The sequence below is a fragment of the Canis lupus genome, chromosome 7 (assembly GCF_048164855.1).
Source record: "Canis lupus baileyi chromosome 7, mCanLup2.hap1, whole genome shotgun sequence".
In the NCBI taxonomy this organism is placed as follows: Eukaryota; Metazoa; Chordata; class Mammalia; order Carnivora; family Canidae; genus Canis; species Canis lupus.
This window is the reverse complement of record NC_132844.1, coordinates 54,389,450-54,415,158: the sequence shown is the minus strand read 5'-3', so window position 1 is coordinate 54,415,158 and position 25,709 is coordinate 54,389,450. Positions and strand designations below refer to the sequence as shown.

General features: G+C 36.0%; 1 long non-coding RNA gene across 1 annotated transcript in view; it reads right to left on the bottom strand.

Moving 5' to 3' along the window:
• Window positions 1–8,342: 8,342 nt before the first annotated feature.
• Window positions 8,343–25,709, bottom strand: part of LOC140636319 (uncharacterized) — a 38,494-nt gene continuing 21,127 nt past the window's right edge. The window contains exons 3-4 of the long non-coding RNA XR_012033595.1: window positions 14,685–14,821; window positions 8,343–8,471 (exon numbers count right to left, since the gene is read on the bottom strand). This is a non-coding gene — a long non-coding RNA (uncharacterized lncRNA). The remainder of the gene's footprint in view (window positions 8,472–14,684; window positions 14,822–25,709) is intronic.

Here is a 25,709-nt window from a genome sequence, read left to right as displayed (position 1 = left end):
GATAACATGAAAAACATGGTGATTAGGATATATTAGTATGCAGTAAATGGTTAGCTAGTGCTGTTAATGTTTTGAATTTCATACTAATAATATTGTAGAAGAGCTTTTATTTCCTACAGACATCAGTGGCCAAGTGAGAAGGAAATAAGTATTCTAAAGCCTATAGTCAAGTCAGACCTAAGAATAGCTTTGGATTTTGGAATTCATTCATTTGCATTTTCTTTTCTCCCCTTAGCTGTGAAAATATATAATGACCCTCATGGTCAATATAGTATGGAGACACACATATGTGGAAAAACATAAAACTAATCAGATAGCACATTGTGCAGTATAGAAGAGGTGGGCCTGTATCTTAAGGCCATAATACTAAAATGAGAAACTATCCAAAATCTACAAGTCCACAATATTTGGGGGCCATTTCATACAACCTCCACTGTATTTAAATGACTGTTGCTAGACTCTTATACTTAAACCTGACATATGAAGGTAAAATTATTGAAAATTAAAATCCTCTGTGCTCCACTTGACTCACTTCAACTCTAGCTCATCTATGGACAGAAATTCCATTTTTCTTGAATGTCATTATAGAAAAGATATTCTAGTTATTTTTTAACCAACGTGTTTTAAAAGGTATTATAATCAGTCATGAATTAGAGTTATTTGTCTTCCTTCCCTTAGTAGAGTGGTTTGCATAGAATAAACCACAATTTTCACTGGATGAGTTAATAAATAGGAGTGTGTAGATAGCAGGATCCATCTCTTATTCTTTTTTATATCATCCTTCATATGGAGTCTGACATATAAAAAAGTGTGAAACCTATGAATTTGAATCACATAATTATTAAATTGTTGCTGATTTTTCTTTCTGGCACCTTAACTTTTGTTTGATTTCAAGATTCCTATAATGAAGTCCCATATTTTCACCACTACACTTGAGTTCCTCCTCCAAACATATCTGGATCTAGCATGGTCTTTCTTATTTTGGTGACAAATTCCAAGTATATCAGAAAAGTATAATTAAAATCTCTCCTTTCATAAACTGTTACATAATTTGCAAACCAATCAGTGTTTCTAAGTTTGAATGAACAGCTCTTCTGCCATCCTAAAAAGTAACTCCTTTTTCTTTAGCTCTTTACAAACACACCACAAATGCGCGCGTGCACACACACACACACACACACAGCATACTGCCTGAACTATGGAGCAAGAAGTCATAACCTGAAATCGACCTTGGCCAATTAGAGTGCTGTTAATATAGATGTGTTTTGTTGATCCACTCTCTCAAGGAGTTTTTAGGAAAAACTAAATTGCAGCACATTTATAATTCAGCATTATTTTCTCAGATTAGAATTGTTTACCCCATGTGTCAGAATGGGATTTCTAACAGAATAGAAAACACAATCAAACATTTTCTCATGGACACCATACGGAAGCCCTGCTGGAGACAAACCCAACTGAAAGCTACAGCATCAGATTCAGAAAAATCCCTTCCCAAAACTATTTCCAGAAGCCAGGAAGTGGAGAGAAAACTGTTAAAGAAAAATACTTTATCGGGGTGCCTGCGTGGCTCGGTCAGTTGACATCCAGCTGTTGGTTTTGGCTCAGGTCACGATCTTGGGGTCATGGGATGGAGCCCCATCTGGGGCTCTGCACTCAATGAGGAGTCTGCTTGAGATTCCCTCTTTTCCTCTCCTTCTGTCCCTTCTCTCTCTGTCCCACATTCTCTCTTTCAAATAAATAAATAAATCCTTAAAAAAACACATTTTGCAATCATGTCAAAACATAAAGCAATGATTCTACTTAGAGGGGCTCTCTTAGTTTGTAATAGCAATTCCAATTCTATTATGCTAAATAAATTAGAATTTACTGGGGACCAATAAAACTAGAGTCACAAAAGCTAGGTTTATGTTTAAGTAGTGCCTGGGGCCCCTAAAGAGTGTGAGGAGAGGCATTGAGGGAAAGAGGCAATGAGTGCCTTCAATATAACAGTATGAAAAAATATATATATAACAGTATGTGTGTCTCATGGACAAGGATTAGAAGAAGGTGTGTGTGAGTAGAATTTCTGTTCAAACCACACAGGTCTATGAGGCTTCTGCAAAGCTTTCAATATCTCCAGGTAGACTAGAACAGATTATGTTCACATTTTCTAACCTTTCCTCAGGGCATTATCATTCTACTGCCTTTGCTTGCTCCGGACTTCAATTTTTTTTTTTTTCTTTCTCTGTCACTTCTTGCCTCTTCAGTTCTATATCCAAGCAGTTTTTCTCACCAAGATCCAGACAATCTGTCCCAGATGGACCACCCGCTAAAATGCCCCCTAGCTCAGCCCTCTCCTCCTCTCTGTCTTATGGACTGCATTGCCGGGTAGAAAGAGATAAATAACCAATGGAGCAGAACTGCTCATTTGCCACCCACTGTGGGAGTTCAGTGTTACTTTTTTGTTTTCTCATCTTATAGTCATTTGTGGAAACTTCCTTTGTGTGGATCGTTTTCTACTTTACTTTGATGTGGGTCAGAACCCCAAATTAAGTGGCCAAATATCCCAAATACTCCTTCCTCCAAACATGTCTACAGAACCCAAATCAGACAATAGTACAAATGAGGATGAACAAAAGTAAAGATAGTAATACCTTTATTCTTATCTGAAGTTATCTAGTCAATACATAATCATTTATCTCACCTTTGTTACTTTTGCTGCTCTGGTTTCTTCATCACAACATCAAGAAAGGACTTTTCATCCTGACTTTCAGTGTGAAGACCGAGAATCACATTGTAACTCACATGTGTAAACTGCCTCAGTATTTCCAAGAATCTTTATATAAATTACTGCCTCATTAAAGATTAGAATTCAGTAGGGACAACCTATCCCAACTTGTCATTTTTCTCCATATTTTTCAATAAAGCAGAAGATGGCAAATGTTTTTTGTACGCATCAAATAAATATTTTAGGCTTCGCATGACATCCTGTCTCTGTTGTAGGCTAAAAGTAGCCACAGACAATACATAAACAAATGCAAGTGAAGTATTACAATAAAAATTTACAAAAGCAGGTGGAGGGCTAGACTTGGTCAATGGTCTATTGTTTGCCAACCCATGCTATAAAGGATTTGTTTACTAATCTTTAAATATATCTTGTATTTTCCCATCTTTTCACACTTGTAATTGGCTGTTGCTTAGCCTATTATGTACCTTTGCACAAACTAGAAAAAGGAAAAATGTGCCTCCTCTGAGATATCAATTTTGATAGAGACCAGCCCTTTGGGAGAATGAATTAAAACAAGTTTTTAAGCTCCTTCAGGGTTATGGTCACATCTAGGTATCCCACTATAAGGCACTTTAAAAAATAATTAATGTTGCTGATTTAATAAAGATGAAAATTATAGCTTCAGAAATACCTTATGTCTTTTGAACTTAAAACATTAGAACATTAAGGGCACCTGGGTAGCTCAGTCTCCTGAGCGTCTCCTTTGGCTCAGGTCATGATCCTGGGGTCTCCTTTGGCTCAGGTCATGATCCTGGGGTCCTAGGATCAAGTCCTGCATCAGGCTTCCTTCAGGGAGCCTGCTTCTCCCTCTGCCTGTGTCTCAGCCTCTCTCTCTCTGTGTCCTTCATGAATAAATAAATAAAACCATTTTTAAAAAATTAGAGCATTAATCCTTATGCATCTAAATTATTTTCTAGCTTTATGTTTACAATGGAATAAAAAAAATGATTGTAGCAATTCACAGTCCCTAAATAGTAGAGAGAACAAAGTAGTATTTTTTTTTTTTTAATTTGCAGCATCTGAAACTTTTCCTTTGTTTAGAGATTCCTCCTCCAAAAGGATACTGGTGAAAGACAAAGCTTGTCTCCAATATAAAACACCAACAAACCAGACTATTTTTTCAAGTCTTTCCTGCAGCTGGCATGAAAATGTGACTACACCTCATCAATCACAGGAATTCACCTTGGACTTTGGACCTGGAGCCTTGTGACAGGAGAGGGGAGGCATTGGAGAACCACTCTTGAGGTCACAACAGTTATACCTAGGGTTCAGAGGTGGTCACTAAGCCTACAGAGTAGGTAGTAGCCTCCGCAGACAAGACCTCACCTATGATTTTATCTGTGATTAGATTCTGTTAGTTTCAGGGATCCCTGGGTGGCTCAGTGGTTTAGCGCCTGCCTTTGGCCCAGGGCAGGATCCTGGAGTCCCAGGATCGAGTCCCGCGTAGGGCTCCCTGCATGGAGCCTGCTTCTCCCTCTGCCTGTGTCTTTACCTCTCTCTCTGACTATCATGAATAAATAAATAAAACCTTAAAAAAAAATTTAGCTTCTCTTGTTTTACTCATTATGTGAACATTGTTTTCCAGCCTTCTGGATACTTTACAAACTCCTTAATAATTTTCCAATACATTCCTTTTTTCTGATTAAATCACCCAGATGCTTACAATTAAGGATGTTGGTTGATACAGCCTTTTCCTCCACATTTTCACCAATAGATGTGATAGCTCTTAAAATTTTACCAATGTGATAAAGAATATATATATATATATATAATCTCATTATGGGGATAATTTTTAGTTTCCAGACTGACTCCTAGAGCAATTAAAAGTGTTTCTTTATCAATTTTTAGGCATTTACATTTCTTAGGACTGTACCTATTTATTATCTCTACCCAATAAACTTTACCATACTCTTTAATATCAGATTTCTTATTTTTCCTTACCTATTTTCAGGATATTATTTATAATGTGGATAATACTCTGTTAAATTTTTTAATTCTGGAATTTTTTTGATGCATTGTATGAAGAGACACTCAAAGGGGAGGTGGGGGTTATTATCATTACATAGTTGACTAATTATATCAACAACATTCTTAGACTTTTTGTCCTTTCTCTACTTCTTTATAAAATTGAGCAGGTTTCTGTTTTTTGCTTTAACAATTCTAAGTCTCAAAGTGTTTATCTAACAGAATACTAATTTACCATATAATTTAATAATTCTCTAATTATGACATTTATCTCTATTCAGTGTGACACACGATGCATAACTGGGAAAATAAAGAATGAGAGATACTTTTAAAGTAGTAAGGGTAGCAGTTTAGAACTGAATACATCTTATTTATTATTTCAGCTGATAAGGCACAAAGTCCTGATAATAGAAAGTTAATTATACTAGAACTTAGTCAATGAAAGAATCTGGAAACAACAGAAACAATAAGACCCTGAAAATCTACATGAAGGATTTTGCATGTAAGGATGCAAGGATGGAAGTCTTAAAGACTACTGAGTTTCTTGTCTGGAAGGCTGCAGAGAGAAACTTAACCAAAGGTCTCACATGAAATAAGTGGACAAAATTCAAATGTTGCCTAGTAAATTATCAAGGATTAAGAAAAATATAAAGTCTAATACTAATATACATGAGCTACTGGTTGAGAGATTATGGGCCCAAACTGAAAATCATAAAACATTGTTGATTCAGTTAAAATTCTGGAAATGCCCAACTAGGGTGTGATTGATTCCCAGAGTAAAGCAGACAAAAGTGATAGTTATGCCAATAGACTCCAACAGACACTGTCAGGAAGTTGGTGGTAGTTCAAATAACTTCACACTTTGCATCTGTTGATAAATTTTACCTTATGAGTCACTATCATTTCATCATATTGGCCCTTCAGAACTCACCTATCCAGAAAGTCTTACATGTGAGAAGCAGCTCCTAAGCTTTGACATACCCACCTATGACCACTCACTATGACTGTTTGGCTCAAAATTGTAATCTTGGAAGGTCAGTGATTTGTTTTCCTATCTCTTGAGATGCTAAACAAAAGATACCAAAAATACGAACTTTAACCTTTTTATATATTGTGTTTTTTAATATTGTAGCATAATTTGGGGATGACATTCTCAGCATAAGAGCAGTTACATGGGAAAATACTTCCTCTCTAGCTTTATTTTGTAATGGGCTGGGGTAGGAGTTGAGGACATATACTAAGTAAATATGACTTAGTATTGACAGATTTTTATTTTTTTATTGACAGCTGAGATAACTAAAGGTGATAGCAGTGATTTAAGCAGAAATAAATCATTATTTATCTAAGCATAAGTAAACAGTGATCTAAGCATAAGGAAACACTGAAGCAAAGAATTACCTCAGACATTCTGTGAAGATAAACTATATTCTTAATTTGGTGGGGAAAAGTAAAGATATAAAATTCTAAGTTTTCGGTAGAAACATGGTCTTTACTGTAATATTCCAATACTAAGAAATAAGCTTACTACATGATGAATAATTACTGTCTCAAGAAACAGTTTCCAAAGGCAATTCAAAAATATGCCTAAATAGATAAAATTACAAATATATTCAAGACAAAAATAATAAACGTAAAAAAAATATTTTCACAACTTTTAATTAGAGCAGAATGAAACTTGGCAGCCTCATCTGGGACACTTCAGAAAAGGAGGTCAGTGCCCTAGGATGAACCCAGTCCCTGACTGACAGGTCAGAGTGTTTTTGCTTAATTAAACCCATGGAGGGAAGCCCTCTTTGGGTTTATGTGAGGGATATAGAAGAAACATAAGAATGCCTTTCCTTACTATACTTGTATGATTTTATGAAAGGCTGCTTTAGATACATTGCATTCAAGACATCTCCATTTCCACACCCCCAGGCACATACTTATACTAGGGGCCAGATATGGAGAGAATCTGGCAGAAGGCATTGCTTGAGTCTGTTCCCGTTACCCTGATAATTTGCTTTTTTGCAATACTTGTAAACCGTCAGTTTTAGCTTTGAGAGGACACAGCCCACCCACTGAGGCAAAGTGTTCTTTTCTTGACTAAGCATATGCCTGAATCTTGGAGAGAATGTAAGAAGAGGTGAAAAAGGCTCCACAGTTAAGAAAATAAAGAATTATTTAATGTTGAAAGACAAAATTTAGCCTTTTGAATACTAAAAGCTAAAACTTGTATCTACGTGATACCCAAAGAAGAATGCCAAATGGCTATTTCACTTTTCCATCAATTCTGTCCATTCATTTATGTGTGTATGCAATTAATTTTTCTGTCCACCTACTGAATTTCAGGCATATATTGGTCTTTGGTGATTAAGTGGAAAAGAAAGACAAAGTCCCTGTTCTCATGGATCTTACAAGTGTGAAAGGACTGCCATTGAAAAACCATTAAAAAAAAATCTCATGTAAGTTTCACATTAGAATACATTAGACCCTATGTATAGACATTCAATCTTTGGAATCCAGTCATTTGGATCCATTTGATGTGAGACTTAAGGTGCAAATGTTAGTATTTGTTGTTGATGATGAAGTCATCTGGGCTGTCAGAGGATAAGAGCCAGAAAGAAAAGGCCTAGCTTTCCTCTGACTTGGTGTAACTCTCACCTTCCTGGGTAAAGGAAACATAAAATGGGCACTGGGTAGCCCTGTCTGCTTGGCCACTTGATTTATCCTTTGCCCTGTATTGTCAGATTAAATCTATTACCCATGATCACTAAACATACATGACTGCTACAACCAACCTTCCAAAAGTCACATTCCTTCTAAGTCACCCTTACTGGAGCTCTCCGATGCTGACATTTTCTAATCAAGAAGATGTATGGAAAGCAAGCAGACAAATAAAATGAAAAAGTAATTACAGATCCATCAAAGGGCACACAAATAGGTTAACAGCTAGGAAAGCAAAGGGAAATAGTTACTTTAATTAGAGTAAGCAAAATGGTCTCTCACAAAAGGTGACATTGAAACTAACAAGGATAACAAGCCTGACATGAGAAAAGCTAGTGAGATCTTTCCATTTAGAGGAAACAGCTGGTGAGAAATACCTAAAGCAATGAAGAGTGCATTGGTCCTAGGAATAGAAAGCAGGCTAGCATAGCAAGAACAAGAGAATTAAGAGAAGATGGTATAACAAGATGTTGAAACATTAGGCAGAAACCAGATCAATTGAAGCCTTGCAGGCTGTGCTGACATCAATCAGATGAGGCTTTGTGTTTATCTGCCAGGTTCCTGTTTATAGCTATTCAGATGTAGAACAATAGACTGAAGTTCCAAACCATAAAATGAATGAAACTAACCAATGACTCAGCAAAAATTAACATGTGTACTAAATATTTAAATGGCAGCCACGCCACTGATAATTACTCTCCTGAAATCCGCTCTCTTTAGGACACAGATGTGAGAATCCTATGAGGCTTTTCGTTAAGAAAAAAACTACAAGTTCATGTTAAGGACTTAATTCAATTGTAAATGAGCATAGTTAAATAATGTTAGTTTTCTATCAAATTCATTAATGTTTTTCTGGAACATGATAGACACTTGGATAAAAATTAAATTCTATTTCCAATCTTACCAATAGCATACTACATTTGGCTTCTGGACATTTATTATTCTTCATGGAATTATCTTTGGAACCCATAGGTGGAAGATGGTGTCTCTCTGGAAACCAGCTATCAAACTTGAATATTTTTCTGTTGGATTACTAAAACAAAAAGAAACTGGAGTGAAATACAAGAGTCAGCATTTGTTGGAACAGAAACAATTAAAATGTGCCTATCAACTAAAGGCTGTCACACAAAGTTTGCAAGACAATTGGAAGATGGCTTACTACCCAAAGTTTGCAAGACAACTGGAAGATGGCTTACTATCCAGATTACCTATACTTGGGACCTAAAGTAAGGTGAATACAAAGATTCTCAAATAGTTAAGAATGAGGAAATGTTGGTTTGGGTCCTTCAGTGGAAACTAGGCTACTATACATTGAATTAAATTTGAGAGCCCTTATTATTATCCTGTGAGAAGAGTTCTGGTTTCATAGGATCTCAAATAGCATTCATGTGGTAAACTTATTAGATTCATGTTTAAGAATTTACCACCTTCCTGATTATCTGTCACCCATCCTTCAGCAGCTACTTACTGTTCTAGTTCACTCTCCTTGCAATCAGTAGTTGATGGTCAGGGAATGAAGATTAATAGTAATATTTGCCTGAATTATTGGCAAATAATTCAGAAGTATATCTCCTGTTAAAATACTAAATATCCCTCAACCATTATGAAATATACATGATTTTTGGATTATCTCAAACCAAAACTTGTTGCAGATCTTGACTTACCACAGGATCTACTTATCTAAAAATAGCTTCTCAAAAAGAATTTATTATCTTTTTTTGTTTTCATTTTATTGGGCCACTGGACCTTTTGAGATTAGGTGAAACATTCATGGTTAGGATATAAGCATTTTTACCTGAATCCCCTTAAAGGTATCAATAAATACATTCTTGTTGACTTTCTTGTACTCTTGTATTTCATTCCAGGTAGTTGTTGGTTTTTATTGGGGGGGAGAGGGTGGCGGGGGGTATATGTGCACTAAGACACATTGGACTAAAAATTTGTTGAGTAAAATTGCCTATAGACTAAGATATCTGAGAACTTAGAAGTTGTTGGACCCAGAAAAAAAATCCAATTAGTTTATTTAGAGATCATGTTAAAGGCAAAAATAAGAAGATAAAGGTCTCTCGAATTCCAAAGAAAAGTATATTTCCCAAGCAGAAAGTCTGTTAGATCCAACTCAACTTAAAAACCTACAGTTATCTTTCATCCATGCAGGATGAACTATCCAATATTATAGTTTTTGATATGATCCTAAAGTGAGATTGTGGCCTTCTAGGTCACTCTCATGATTTTGAAAAACAGTCTTCAAATGGTTTCAATGTAAAACTGGAAAGCAAATACCTGCTGACAATGCTTCATTGAGTTATTTGGCATTTCAAAAAGAAGTAACAGTCACTTGTCTTTCACTTTATTCAGTTTTTGTTTAGATTTTGGCTTAAATTTAGTATTTATTGGAGGCAGTGTAATAGTCTCAGAAAAAAAATCTTTAGGACTACTTAATCTCTCAATTTACTATATGCTATAAGTATGCTTCCATACTACTATACAGTTTAATGGAATAAGTGGCTTGTTCTTAGGCAGTTTGCAAAAAGGGGTATAAACAGACTCTGCATCTGGCATGAAGAATGCTCCTGTACCATACTTCCTTTTTAAAAGAGTTCATATTATTAATATTGAAAGAGAAAACTTAAAAATCTAATTAATCTCCAAATGTAGAATTCTTAGATTTCTATTATAATGAAGAATGCAATATCACATAATTTAACAAGGGGGGGCAAGAGATCTTATAAAGATTAAGATGTTCAGATCTGCTCTAAGATTGCCCCATTGCTCTTAAATGAACTTGGGAATAGATCGGGGATGAAAGGGAAGATGCATACACAGTAGAAGCAAACCATCTAGCTTCCCAACACAGGCCAAGGCCAGGTGCATTGTCTCAGTCATTGGGAAGAAGCATGACTTTCCTTTTCCCCTGTGTTAGACAAAATACAGCATTTCAACCTGAATCACATAGTGAAATGTCCTGCTATGGTATGATAAAAGATACCCACATTAGGAGAGAAGAATCTCAAATAAGAAAAAATGATGTTTCTCATTTAATAATTTTGGTGCATTGAAAAACAATGCAAACTTTACTTGAATATTTATTGAATATCTACCAGATTCTCTCCCTCCAAGGCAATTTCTCTAGCTTTCTTTTCTTCTGTTATATCTTCAGCACTTGGAAAAAGATCTACCTCATATTAGATGCTCAATATATTTGGTTATTTATGATGAGAGAGAAAATAACAGAGATTTACAGTATAATATTCTTGATACACAATGTGAATCCTAAGTCAAAAGCTACTCCTTGATTTCAACTTGGCTACCACCTCTCACAATTAAAATAGTGTATTAGCAGTTAAGAGATCAGGGCTCTAAAATCTGGGACCCTTGGGATGCCTGGGTGGCTCAGCGGTTGAGTGTCTGCCTTTGGCCCAGGGCATGATCCCAGGATCTGGTGTCGAGTCCCACATCAGGCTCCTTGCAGGGAGCCTACTTCTCCCTCAGCCTATGTTTCTGACTCTCTCTCTCTCTCTTTCTCGCAGTGTCTCTCATGAATAAATAAAAATCTTTGAAACTGGGACCCTAAAATCAGGGATCTAAAATACACAAGTCATTTCTGACTTAACAACTTACTAATTTTATAAAACTGGGTGAGATACTTGACCTTATAAATCCAGTTTTAAATTGAAACCACCTTTCACAATGATTCTGATGATACAACAAGGTAATGCAAAATTACCTAAGTAATGTACCTCACTCATCTTAAGGGTTTGGTGAGCGGTCATCTATTAAAACAAACAAATGAATAAGCAAATATTATTCAACAGAAAAATCATGTCTATTCTGTGCTTTCTACTTCATTCATTTGAACCTGCAATTTTCACATCCAAAGAGAGTTGGCTTTTTTTTTAAGTCTTAACATATAAAAAGTTTATTCCCATACACATGAGGCAATCAGCAAATGGTACACAATCAACATATAAAGATAGCTGGATATCTTATACAAAGCCAAATACTTTATTTGTTCATAATTGAGGGAACATGATCATTACCAACAATTAAGATATAAAGTCAATCCGTTTGATTAAACATGGCTTTAATTTCATGCTCGCTTATGATATGGTCTATCATACAGACAGACTACAAGACTTTCTAAATTATTTTATGACTTTTGAGTTGTTTCTTTATTCTATCAGAAGTGAGTGTGAATTCTTCAACTCTCATTAGGTGATGCCTACAATAAATTAAGCTAAGTGACTTCCAAAAATCAATATTATTTCTTTTCATGTGATGAGTCAGTAGATGTGAGACCACAGCTACAGTTCTGCTCCATGATGACAACTTAGTTTGTATCTGCTACCAGGTGTTTTTCAGTCTAGGCTTCCAGGCTAAAGCAGCAACCCTTTAGTGTGATGTGTCCTTTCTTGTGTCAGAGAGAGAGAATCAAAAGAGCCAGGAGAAAACAGCAGATGCCTGTTACATCCTCTTCTCAGAAATGACCATTGAGTGTAACATATCACCTACATATCTACCACATGGCCAAGTACAAAGTCAGTGAGGCATGGACCTATATTCTTGCTACACATGTTACATGACAGTGGGTAGAAATATATAATCACTTTTTATCAGAGGAGAGAGTGATGGAAAAGTCCTAAGTGTTTCATAGAAATTGGGATTCTAATGAAGTTTCCCCATCTATAAACATAATATGAATGAAATACAAACCAAGTACAGATCTTCAGGAAGGCAGGTAAAATATTTGAAAACATTTTTTGAATGACTGTAAATAGTAAGGACTTTCTCTGTCCATGTTACTTGAAAGTGTATTTGACAGAATAATAAATCTGTAAATCTCCAAGATTTCTTAATGGGAACAGATGAAGAGAGCATTAAACACACGAGGATGAAACCATAGGGCATCACCGATTCATTTTGTCTGATAAGATCTTCCCTTTATAAATAAAGAAAAACAGTTTTAGAAAAGAAGATGAAAACCAATCAAACATAAAACCATATTCAAAACCAATCAAAGAAGCTAATCTCCCAGGAAGGACAGTGGATTGATACACTAGGAAGATGAATCAAACAACATCCAAAGCTGAGAACCAACCCTGAGATTTAACAATCAATGAATCACTGGACACCTAATCAGCCTGCCTCCTTAGAACATCATGATCTAAAGGCAAATCGATAGTAGTCGATCATATTATGATCTTGTTAAAATGGTGAATGATGAGTGAAGACCAGGCAGTTTTAAACTTTCTACAATATTGCTTTGGGCAATAAAGTGTAGAGAATCCAAGGAGAAAATCATGAGGTTGGAAACAAGGAAATATGGCCAATTTCTGACAGTTAACATGCCTGAAATAGATGGGATATCTGACTTGAAGGACTGTGCTGTGAACTATAGGTTACTTTTGTGCCTGGAAGACCTGGAGGCCAGAGATGCCCCAAAGGAGCATTCCAGAGTTTCTTGTGTTGGAGAAATGTCTTATAATCTTTCCTTGAAAAGTCTCAACAGGCTAACAACAAGAAGGCCAATCTAGAGATGATTGAGTACCTCAAGACCCTAATTTCCAGCAACTAGTGATGTGGAGGAAAGCAGTTCACCATTCCACCTCATGGCAGTTGATGGGAAACAGGGCAACATGGAAGCTTCTGTAAATCAGCACTTTTGCTTCTTTAAGTTAGGTAGTAGGGCGAGAGGTGATGGATAGACAGGTCATAGATAGATAGAGCTTTGCACACCCTTTATGTTTTCATTCTAATTCAGTAATTCTCAGCCAGGAGCAATTTTACCCTCCAGGGAATGTTTGGCAGTGTCTGGAGACATTTTTTTTTTTTTTTAATTTTCACAGCCGCATAGATGTTACTTGTATCTGGTAAGTAGAAGCCAAAGTTATTGCTAAACATCTTATGGTGAACAATATCATCTCCTACAACAAATAATAATTTAGCTCAAAATGTAAATAAGGCTGAGATTAAGAAACTCTAGTCCACCTGAAGCTTGAAACTCCTCTGAGGATACTACTCACTCTGTGACCCTCTCAAGTTCTGGTTCTACCTGAAGGCCTCTCCATTTGTTATTCCCTCTGTATAAAAAGTTCTTACCATTGTCTTCCTCATCACCTGCTGCTTCACATCCTTCATGTTGGAATCAAATACTACCTTCTCAAGTGAAGCCTTCTCTCAAACTCCCTCCGCCTCCAGTGCCTGCTTTGTTTATCAATATTTGCCATGTCATCTTATCTATTTTGTTTGTTTCTTGTCTATCTTCCCATATTAGAATATAAACTGTGTCTTTCTTACTCTCCCACTGATCTATGAGTAGTACTTATAATAATGCCAGGCACATACAAGAAATTCATAGATGCTTATCAGTCATCATGTATAGATATCTTTACCAGAATGTAAAAGTCTTAGGTGGGTATGCCAAACTCTAATAGAAGTGTCCAGGAAGACAGAACAGAATACAATGGTAAATTAACAAGCCTAATCTAATCAACTGCTTGATTTTATCATTACTGTGAAACATAAAAGAAGATGCCCAAAGAGGAAAAAAATTTGATCATGTGGCTATAGTAATTCAATACTGAGCGAGGGAAAGGCGACAGGGAAGGAGGGAAAAAGAGAAGAATGCTGTGTATAGCAGCTATGAATATAGTCATTTGAGAGATATGTATACTCTGCTGTGGGGTATGAATGACTCACCAGACATCATCACAGTGGGATTGGGAATTTATGAGTTTTCACCTCCTTTTGCTCAGATTCTATTTTTACCAAAGAAGTAAACTTCTGTTCACTTACTCAGCTTTCTAGTTACTCTAATATTGGAAAAAGATGTTTTAAAGGGTAGACAAAAATGGTTTGGTCCCAAAAAGGTGACGCAGCAGTCAGAAAGACCTACGAAAGGTGCATATTCTAATAAGCCACAGTTCCCATTCCTGTGCCTGCTAGTATCTACTGTATGAAAAGACCATAAGATTTAGAAGCAAGTGTCCAAAATGTATTAGTGTATTTTTGTGTTTGTTTTTTGATTAGCTTGATGACAAAGGTAATTTATACCTCAGTCTTTCGACCTTAGTTAACATGGGTAAGTTTTCTGAATCTGACCAGCTATGGAAATCCTGATAAGAGTGAAGTTTTAAAACTTTAAGGATGATGGAGATGTCACCAAAGCGGCTTTGTCTTTTGAAACTCAACCAAAGACAGCCAGTCATTTGGCTTGTCCTGTATAATAAAAATTACCAGCACTCACCAATATCTCTTTTCCTTCCTTCTGGCTACACCGAAGATGACACTTCTCAGTCCTCTTGAAGTTAGGTGAGGGGGGGTCACATGACTAGTTCTGGCCAATGGTAGTGAGTGAAACCTCTTATATGTGTCCCTTAGAAACTGAAATAGAAGAGCAGTATGAAACCTTCACCTACTCTCTCTCTTCCCCCTCCACAATGACTGCTGAAGCCACAGGTTGAACTATTGTTACTTCCATCAATATGTCTCCTGAATGTGTGAATGGAGTAGAATGTCTTCGTGAGATATAATGGGCATGAGTAAAAAAATTTCCTTGGTTAAGCCACTAAGGTTTTCCCAATTAGACATATGTTGTCTATAAAACTTTCCTTGCCAAAATATAGTAGGATAAACGAAACATTTGGAACTAGTGCTTAGGGGAGGCTGAAGCAATTGTGTCCCCTCCCTATTAGGAAGAGAGTAGAGAATGACTCTGTGGGAGAAAGGGGGCATGCCCACGTGACACATGAGTGATTATAATGTGATTAGATGGATTATACATGAATGGATAACGGCAGATCTAAAGTGTGGCAGGGCAGGAACCTGCACATGCACACATGTATGCTCTAACATAAAAGCCCTGAATCAAATGCATCCAGTGTTTCTAGTACTTCAATAATTCTTTATTCTAGAGTACTGCATTCCTTGAATTATAAACTTGCAGGAGATTAACTGTAGCAGTCTCTTTGAGGAATATATTATTGGTTTCATAGAATGGGAGTAACCCTTACTTCTAGCACAATATATGCTCAACTAAATCCTCTCTAGAAAGTCAGAGAAGGCATTCAAGGAGACAGCTCATGACTAAAAATTACAACACATCATATGCAACTCATTGTCCCTGAATGAGTACATGGGGTTGTTCCCTAGGACCAGACACTTGCTTAGGGGTACCCTCACCATCATATATATAAGGCTAAAAATTGCAATACTCACAAATCTCCACAATGGAGCATGATGCATGGCATAGGATTTCATCAGGATCCACTAATAAGACTTTTTTTGAGAGAGAATGAGAGAGCATGAGCATGAGTTGGGGGGGCAGGGCAGGGCAGAAGGAGAGAGAGAGAGTCTTAAGCAGGCTTTCAGCTTAGTCTCACAACCCTGAGATCATGACTGAGCTGAAGTCAAAGGTCAGACCCTCAACCGACTGAGCCACCCAAGCACCCCAAGAGATTTTGTCCATAAATAATCAGACTTGGGGCACCTGGGTTGCTCAGTGGTTGAGCGTCTGCCTGTGGCTCAGGTCATAATCCCAGGATCCTGGGATCAAGTCCAACATCAGGCCCCCTAAAGGGAGCCTGCTTCTCTCTCTGCCTCTCTCTATGTTTCTCATGAATAAATAAAATCTTTTAAAAATGATAATAATCAGCCTAACCAGAAACAAAATTTAACCTCTGCTTTTTGTGGGTTAATATAATTTTAGGAGTGAATGTGAAGTAAAGTAAAATACTACTGAATTTTGCAAGTTAGAGAAGGAAGAAAGCAGAGAGTGAAATAGTATTGTGACAGCTCCTTTAGAGTGTAAATGTTATACTCTCTCTCTCTTTCTCTCTCTCTCCCTTCTCCATCACCCTATGTGCTCTTATGAACAAAGCATATGCCTTTACATGAATCATGGCCAATGGATAAAATCTTCCAACTAGAGTTTAGCAATTTATACTTACTTTTTCTAATATTCAATTGTATCACTCAAAGAACAAATTTTCCCTTGTTCTCCATGGAATAGAAAAACTGTTGTCTACAAGGAATTCTAATTGATATGGTAACACTTGTTTTTGTAACTCCTAGTATTTTGTAGGATTTTTCAAATAGAAATAAAGATGATAATAATTTTTGCTAAAAATTTCAGAGGCAAAGAAAATTTGATCCAAGTCAATGAACATTTAAGTGATAAACGTTTGTCTAAATAAAATCTACTCTTAAAAAAGTCCATTCTTAAAAAGTTTTCAAGTTGATTAACTATCTATAAATTAACATTTTCCTTTTTTCTGCCTTTTCCTCAATTTATTTTACTCTTATCCTCTGACCTCAATCCCAATATAATCTACTCCTATCTAAATTTTGATCATGTTCAGCTGTGATTATGTTGTTCCAAAAACAACTCAAAAACAGCTTGAGAGGTGTACATCATTTGCTTTTGCAAAAGACACACAGACTTTTACTAAGTTTCAGATTCAGGGAGTTACTCAAATCCAAACCAGATGTTTGCCATAATATAAATAATAATTTACTATTTATTAATCATTCGTTGACTTCATGCCAAGGTCTTTAATTCATTAAGCTCTAATCATTACAAAAAACCTACAAGTTGGTTGCTCTGACTCCTACTTTGTAAATTAGGAAAATGAGGCTAGTTTGTTTGCCTATTTATTAGTCACCAAAACATTTAATTTGGCACATGTAATTAAAAATTATATTTTTAATTCTTCAATTTTCATTTGTCTATTTGCTATACATTTATCTCTTTAATTTTTTTTACTTGCTATATATTTAAACTCAACTTTCCTGGTCCACAGAAAAAGTTATATTTTTGTGAAGAGTTATGTTTTTTGAAACAAGTTTCTTAAAGATAGCTACAAGAAAAAGTGAAATAGTTGGCTAAGTGAATTACCAGTGGAATCTACTTATAATTGGATATTTTATCTTTTGCCTTCATTTCCTCTCCCTGCCAGTATCCCACACTCCTAGATAATTTAGAATTGTTGATACAGATGAATATCTGCGTGTCTTAGTATGTCCCCTCTTTTTTGATGTCTCTAGTCTTCCCTATAAATCAACCCTATTAAACTCTGGAATCTTTTAAGAAAGGGACTATGCCTAATCATCTTTATTTTCTCAATGACAACGAACATGCCTCCGCACTTAGTAGATGATCCCTAAGGGTTTGTTCACTTAGTTAAGATAATTCATCATTTTAAACTTTTTTTGTATTGTAGATACTTTCTCCAAGAGGGTTTCAACAACTAACTTCCCTCTTTGCCACCTAAGGTCTGAACAACATGAAAGACAAGTACACCATTATTATAATCAAGGACTAGATGGAAGATGACCTTTAATATGAAATCCTAGAAATCTCACAACTAAATCCCAGAATTAGGCAGAATTGTTCATGCTAGGCACAGGCAAGATTAGGCACAAGCTGACTTCACACTCCAGCTCCCAAATCTAGGGGACAGAAATACTAGATTAAGAGAGAGAAAGAGAGAAACCAAAGGTGCAGCTGAGCCACACAAGCCCAGCTATTGCTCCCAATACTACTAGCCAAACAATCCTCTTCACCTCTCCAAAGATGAAATAAAGAGTGAATTGGAGAAATACTTGTAGTTATAGAGCTCCCTTACAGAAAAGAAACTCATCAGGAATGGAGAAGTGTTCCCAAATGATATTATATGGTTTTCATCAGGACATCAAAATTGTGAGTTAGCTTGGAAGTTAAGTGAAAGATTGTGGGATCTACTTTATTTGCTAATTTTGAGAGAAGAGTTCCCCAAAGGGGGGGAAAAAAGGTTATACACAGAAAAATAGCAGCATTTAATAGAAAGGACAGCTACCAACTATAAAACAGCAGGAAGGCCATTTCCCAGTCTGCATTCAAGGACACACACACACACCCCTGGACCAAAATTGGCTGTGTGTAGGAGGTGGAGAGAAATCAAAATGATGAAGTCCTCATCACTGCCTCCTCTGGGGGACTATAGGAGTTCCCTGGAAAAGTTGCCAAAACAACTGAGTGAGTCTAGCTGGCTTGCGTCAGTTTGGCAGAACTGTGAAAGCTCAGCCAGAGGTTTCACAACAATCCCTAAAATCAGGGCACCAAATCTGTGGCAACAGAAAAATTGGGGAGCTGACATTAGCTTTATATGGTTATTTGAAGTGCATCATTAGAGAAAGACAAGTTTTAAAGATAACATACTGTTATTCATGGATTCTAAGTCAGCAGTTCAGTATCATAATTTGAAATTTATATAGGGTTGTTTCAGTAGCTGCTTCACAACTGTAAAGTTTTACTTTAAAGCAGTAAAATTTAAATAAAGAATCTATCAGAAGCTACGTTATAATAACTAGTATTTATTTATTGTGACTACTAACCCAACATTGAATCTTTAATGTATTATTTTGAGAATTTGAATGAACTTAGAAAATAAAAACAGACCACAAAGAAGGAAAGAAGCAAGGGAAGGGAAGGGAAGAGAGAATGAAGGAAGAAAGGGAGAAGAAGGAAACAATGGGAAGAGAGTCAAAGAACAGAGACTCTGGTACTGGTTGCCTCATCAACCACCAGTGTAACCCTGGCAGATACCCATTTCTGTAGATAACACGGTAAGGAATTAAAGCAGAAGGGCTCTCAGAAATAAGTTACTGACATATTATCATCTTATAGAAGATGCCCTGAGATCTCAGAGGAAAGAAAGTATGTTCTCATGACATGCATTAAATCAACGCAGAGCTAAGATCAAATCCACATATCCTCACTCCTGGTTTAGTTCTTTTCTTCTAAACATCTCTGTGGTTCCTTTGAGCTCTAAAATTCTGTGATTATAGTCACTTCCTTTTTGATACTTTTCATCCCTAAAATATGGTTAAAGTATATCTTCTTACTCCTCCTTACCACTCCACTTTACAGATGTGAAAGCAGAAGCTCTGAGGGTAGGAATTATTTACTACATACTAAGAAGTACAGTTTCGTTCTGAGAAAGAAGATATACAATTCATAATGCTCTCTGCTCAGCACATGTCCCCAAGAGAGCTAAAATTCCTCTTAGAATAATTTACAGAGCAAGCTCACCTTGAACTGAAATCTGTATGCATTTACCCACCCTCCTATCTGTACGCTTCTTCTCAACATAGACCAAAAAGATAATCAGGAGACCATCTCTCAAAGGTGCCAGCAAGATTCTCTTTTAAAGAGAAAAGGAAAGGATCTAAGAAAGTTTTACAAATGTTCAGGTTCCCAATGTCTGACCTCATTCCTGACAAATAAATATTAGCAAGTGCCTAGAATATCCTTCAGCACAATTCCAGAGAGTCCCTTAAACTTATTATCTTTATTTTATAGTATCTGTATTTTATAATTCCTTTTCAAAGCTAGGACAATTCCAGTGTGAGTTTATCCTTATTGTAAAGAACTTCCAAATTGAACCACTACATTCCTGCATTGACGTTGGAAACTAAGCCCCATGCTTCCACCTCCAGGAGTGTTTATGACAACTAGCCATTCTCTGCACTGGAGGGAAGCAGAGTTCTCCCTGAGTTAATTGAACCTTATATACCCCTACTAGTTCATTGGTTCTAATGAACCTATATCTGTACTTAAAAGGTTCATTTTCAGTAACAATGGCTAAGTACCATAAACATCATTTTCTTCTGGTTCTTGAGTATAACACCTGAGACCGGGGTTAGGAAGTATCTGGGCACCAACATGGGCTATTTCACATTTCCAATATCCTTATTTTTTTTCTAATGCACAGTAATGTCCCCTTCACTCTCTACCTGTGCGGGATTGCCCTGCATCTTCTAATCTTAGATACAGACTCCAAGGTTATCCTCTGGCATGCAGCTTCTTAAACGCAGGAAGCTGAATTATCTAGTGTGCCTTCCCGCATCCCCTGTGGGGTCAGGGTTCCCCTTTCCCCTCTCAGTTCAGTTCTCCTTGTCATCTTTGTAACACTTAGCAAAAGATAACAGATTAAGCCAAGTGCAGAGATAATGAAATATAAATTAGTAGGTTTTCTAGCCTTTATCCACAGCCCTGTCAGAGTGTATTATCTGATAGATGGAGTTCAGAGCAAGTCAGTTAAATTTTCCCTTATCAGAAACTGAGTGTGAAGTGTGGTAATGTTGCTAAGTGCAGAACAAAAATCTTTCTCTTTTGCATCCCATGACTGCTCCAGGCAACATTCTTGGAAACCTCTGACTAGGAAGGAAGAGAAGACCCTGAGATATATACAGTGTGACAAGCCAGGAGGCTATGCTTCTCCAGTAACCGTCCTATGAACGGCAGTCGCCTGTGGCTGTGACATTACCACACTTTGCTCAGCTTCAGAAAGGGAAATTTAACTGACGACTGCTATGAACTGAAGCCACAGCCTAAACCAGATAATACACCCTGACAACACTGTCAGGCAAAAAAGGCTGTGTTCCCATTGATTTCAGCGCATTAGAGACATATTACCCTGAGCAGTGTGTGTTCCAGGGTATATTGTGCACACTGTGGGAATATCAAAGAAAATGCACACTGATTTAGGCAGAAGCAGGCCTAAAAGAGAAGGATCTCCGATTGGCCTGCCAGGAACATGCAGCATTTGGCAAAGTGGAGAAGGCAATACTATTGACAGTAATTAAAACTTGGTTCTCCATCTGTATCAACTGTTACCTGCTGGGTTTATTTGAGAGAGGAAACTAGTTCAAATATAACAAGAACAAAACTGAACCTTTCCTTCTCTTTTCTTACAGAAAGATAGCAGAAGACAGGATGTGTGAAAATTATTTGAATTAACCCAATGTTGACTAAGTTTTATACCTCATTCAATTTGGAGATATAAAACCCTCTAGAACTTTCTCTTCTTTAACTATCATGTATGAGCACCTTTTACAAAACAATGTTGCCACACGTCCAGTCAAATAAATCAACATTCCTATTATAGTCAACTAATCTGGCAAAATCTGAACTTCACTGTGTAATGTGAAGGCAAAAGGAATTGAAGAGGAGAATTTTCTAATTTATATATTTTAAAATTTTAGAAATATCTCATAATTTTTAATTTGGTATTTTTAATAGTTTGTGTGTGTCCTGTTTGAATCAGAAGGTCATATAAGGAAGAACTGCTCTAGAAAGAATATGTCTTTACTTCTCATAAACTCAAAAACTAAATTCTAAGATCATCTTGAGAGACACCTGAGTGGCTCAGCAGTTGAGCATCTGCCTTCAACTCAGGGTGTGATCCCAGGGTCCAGGATTAAGTCCTGCATTGGGTTCTCTGTGAGGAGCCTGCTTCTCCTTCTGCCTATGTCTCTGCCTCTCTCTTTCTCTCTCTGTGTCTGTCTCTCATGAATAAATAAATCTTGAAAAAAATAAAATTAAAAAAAATTATCTTGAAACTCAAGCTCAAAAAACTATTTTATTAACATTTCCACTAAGTGTTAAATAATCTCATATTCAGACTCCCTAGCTATTCTTTAATTACATCTTTTTATTTTAAAATCTTCTGAAGTATTGCTCTCAGGATCAGTTATCTCTATCATAACTCTGATCCTAGCACTTTCTACTTCTGAAACCTTTCATTCCTCTGTAGACAATGTTTTGGACTTCTGTGACTCATTTTTTTTTTTTTTTTTTAACTGTAACCTACTGACGTGGGTAGGTAATCAACATCCTTAATTAGTCTTAGTACTATTCAACAATGGATACTTTCATTCAAATGATCTATATGATAAATTAAAGATTCACTGTTATCATTGGTTACATGGAGCACCTGGGTGGCTCAATTGGTTAAGCATCTAATTCTTGACTTTGGCTCAGGTCATGATCTCAGGGTAGTGAGATCCAGCCCACACAGGGCTCAGCACTGAGCATGGAACTGTCTCCTGTTTAAAATTCTGTCTCTCTACCCCTCCCTACTCTCCTTCCCACTTGCTCACTCTCTCTCTTAAAAACACATATATATATAAAACTATATATAAATATATATTAAAAAAACAATTTTATATAAAACTATATATAAATATATAAAAACTATATATATAGTTTTATATATGCTTTATATATAGTTATATTTATATATTTACATTTATGTATAATATGATTCTATGTAAATATATACAGTTATATGTATATTTATATATAAATATATAATATAGTTATATTTATATATAGATATATAAAATGTGTGAATATCTAGGGAAAAAAACACCAAAAAAAGCTGCTCACACCTTTCTAAAACAAGGGTTAACTCTTGATCAGGAGGGTGATTTGTTATTCAAAAACCTCAGTTTTGATGCCATAATTTTTTAATTAATTTTTTTAATTTAATTCTTTAATTAGAATAATAGGCTAGTAGTTTGGGAAGAGAGAGGAAGTAGTAAAAAGACAAATTCAAATGTACTTAAGTCAATTCAAATCAGGTTCCTCCACCATCAAAGAATGATGTCAATATAGGAAAACAAGATGACCATCCTCTCCTCCGTGTCTTCTTTTCAATATTTTAATTAACAATATATTTGAACTTATCTTGATACCTTTTATACTATGTTTTTCTGCTGCTTTCCTCCCTCCACTTTCTTTTTATAGTTAGATTGACAGATTTTTCTTTCTTTATAAGTTATAATTTTCCTCCTTTATAAGTTATGAGTTACCATTCCATTTTGAACAAATTCATTAAAGTATTATCAACATCAAGAGCCTGTAAACTTGCTCTTCTGCATACCCAAGTATGTCAATAGCTGCCCAAATCTGGCTCAAACACCTTCCAGATATAGATTTTGGGTTTTATTTTCTGGTTTAACTTTTAATTTGGGGATTAATGTGTTGGCACAGGGAAAGGCATACTCTGTGTATGTATGTGGGTATATAGTTATTTTGGGTTAGTAAAATATATCCTCATTAATCTTTGTAGAAAAAAATTTGCAAATGATGAACTTCTTAACTTCTCCAATAACCAAAAATGTCTTTTTTTTTTTTTTTTTTTTACTTTCAAAGTTGAACGCAATTTTAACTGGGTATAGGATTCTAGGTTTAAAATATTTTTCCTGCAGAATTTTCAAAATATTGTGCAATTTACTTCTAGTATCTCAAGTGTCCATTAATAAATCAGTTGTTAAACTCATTCTTAATTCTTGTTCCTTTGTGGATGACCTTTTTCTTCTCTAAGGGAGCCGTTGTAATTATTCTTCCAAATTTTTAGAATTGAGTGAAAGAGTTTCCTGTTACGAATTATGCTTAATGCATTGGGTTAAATGTTAAGTATCTCTTTGGAAATAATTTATAAATTCAGTAAGTATTTATAGGTACATATTGTTTGTCTCACACTATCGAACAAGATAAATATAGCTCCACACTGGTTATGCTCATAATTTCCTAGGAAAATTACAGACATTAAATTACTGACAGTAAATTTGCAAGCCTATATATAATTACACTTTTGATAAGAGCTACAAAGGAAAGTAATGATGAGTGTAAAATGGTATAGGCAGGAAAGGGTGGGGATCAGGGTCAAGTCAAGTCAGAGAAACCTTCCTCAAAGAAATAGTATGTAATGCTGCAACTAAAATGTGAGCAGTCAGGTAGGTAGTTAAGTGTACAAAAAGGAATAACTGAGACCTATATCATTTAACCTTGCAATAGTAATGAAATGACATAAGTTTTTAAAGATTTATTTATTTATTTGAGAGAGAGAGAGAGGCACGAATTGGGGGAAGGGGCAGAAGGAGAGAATCTCATGTAGACTCATGCTGAACATGAAGCCTGATGTGGGCTCTATCTCACCACCCTAAGATCATGACCTAAGCCGAAATCAAGACACTTACCAACTAAGCCACCCAGGTGTCCCTTGAAATGATATAATTAAATGAGAAACTAGACAAAATCATAATCCTTAAGTAAAAATCACCATTTTTTCAAGTTATTATTTAAAATACCCTTTATATGCTAAAATTCCACAAATAGTTTTATACTAAGGTCTCTTCTATAGGATGACACCAGCAAGTTGAAAAATAGATGATCTGGTGCTATGAACCAACATGACTGCTAAATCATAACACAGCACAGGGGGCAACTGGGTGGCTCAGTCATTTAGGTGTCCAACTCTTGACTTTAGCTCAGGTCATGATCTCAGGGTTGTGAGATCGAGCTCCACAATGGCTTCCACACTTAGTATGGAGCCTGCTTAGGATTCTGTCTCTCTGTTTCCCTCTGTCCTTCCCCCCACTCCACCCCTTTTCTTTATCACTCTAAAAAAATAAATAAATACATAAAAATAACACAGCAGAGTGGATTTGATGGTTTGTGCCCTATGACACAACTACTCAAGCCACAAAGGACCTATTGCTGAACACCTTATGTGACAGCCTCAGGGAGATAACAGTATCAACGTTCATTTCCTACTTGTTAGACTTGTTAGACTGGCAAATTTAAGGCATGACTCACTTCTCAATACAAAAATACTTTTTGAAAAAAAGATTAATGAAGAAAGAGCAAGAGCAAGACCTTAGCTACTCTACAGCCTAGAGTTGGGGGATTTGAACCATAATTTTGCTAGAATTTATTTGATTCTACAAATCAAAAACTTGGATCTGGGGAGTTAGAATCCATTCTATCATAAAGTTTACTAATGTTTTCTTTTTCCTGTACTGTGAAGGCACACTCTTAGAGATAGAATCACACAGTGTTGGAAAACTAGGACAGTGGGTAATATAATGAGGGGACTTTTTGGGAGTGTGATTCCAGAATCTCCTGAGCAAATCGATACACTAATCAAATGTCACAGTTTAAATAAGATGCAGTGGCAACAGCATGAGGTCAGAGAGTCAATTATTTCCTTTATGCCATCCCCAGACTTTCTCTGTATAGTATATTCATAGTATAGTATGGGGACCTGCTCCTTAACTAGATATAACCAGAGGAGTCAAGAATCAAAAATCAATTTTGTCACCAGCGAAGTGATGACAAAAACCCTGTAACTATGATAGAATTAATCTGGTATTATTGTTATTCAGCCTATACCAGCAATTCTTAAAGTTTCTAGAATGTCACATAATTTTTAAATATTAAATAATCATAATAATTGGTGCCCCGTTGAAAAACAATTTTCTCTTCTCCTTTTAATAAGGTTGAAAAGTGGTAGGAGCAATCCCTTCAATTTGTTCCATCTGTTATATTCATGTGACTGTGTTTTTTTCATTCCTTTTTTTTCCACAGATCAACAAGATAAATCTAACTGCCTTGCTGCAAAAAAGGATGAAAGGGGCTCCACTGTGAACTGAAGTTTGAGTT